Below are 641 nucleotides of genomic sequence, written 5' to 3' on the forward strand. Positions count from 1 at the left end.
AGATCGAAAATTTTAATGGGATGGGCGAAGAGAATGAGATGTATCAAAGTAGAGAGAGAAAGAAAATAGTGTAACTGATTAGCGTATTTAGTGGCTTAGGGCTAGGAGGTAACCAAAATTAAATATTTTGCTATAAACCTTAAAAGGTATCTATAAAATATAATTTTTTTAAATGGTATTTATTTAAAATAAATAAGGTATTAACCTTTGCTATAGGAGATAAAAATTCCATTTAATAATGTGCGGTGTGCCAAGCCCATACTGTAGTGCATCACATAGGTTATGTTTGAGAGCCCAGGTAGCAAGCTACCTTAATGGACTCTTTTCCGTAAAAAATTGAGTTAATATCGTGTGGGTCGGTGGCTCACATATCAAATATTAAACTGATAAGAACAGATACTAGCTTTAAGACTTACCGGTACGTAGGGGCATTTTTTTTGGTTGGTTGGTAAACAATGACTCCACCTTTGCTCTTTGATATAAATTGCCAAATTTTCTGCATTAAATTTACAAACATGAGTCATAGCTTGAGATCAAGGGGTGGGGGTGGGTGTTCTTATAGTTAATGCGAACAAGAAGTAATTTGACAAGTATATAACAAATTAAACTATTAAACGTATATGATATCGATTGTGACACAT

The 641-nt window shown here is 33.4% G+C and overlaps 1 non-coding gene across 1 annotated transcript; it reads right to left on the bottom strand.

The window, feature by feature from the left end:
• Nucleotides 1-242: 242 nt before the first annotated feature.
• Nucleotides 243-432, bottom strand: LOC138890887 (U2 spliceosomal RNA). The gene has a single exon (XR_011407252.1). It is a non-coding gene; the product is annotated as a U2 spliceosomal RNA (small nuclear RNA).
• Nucleotides 433-641: the final 209 nt, after the last annotated feature.

Source organism: Nicotiana sylvestris, chromosome 4 (assembly GCF_000393655.2).
Source record: "Nicotiana sylvestris chromosome 4, ASM39365v2, whole genome shotgun sequence".
NCBI lineage: Eukaryota > Viridiplantae > Streptophyta > Magnoliopsida > Solanales > Solanaceae > Nicotiana > Nicotiana sylvestris.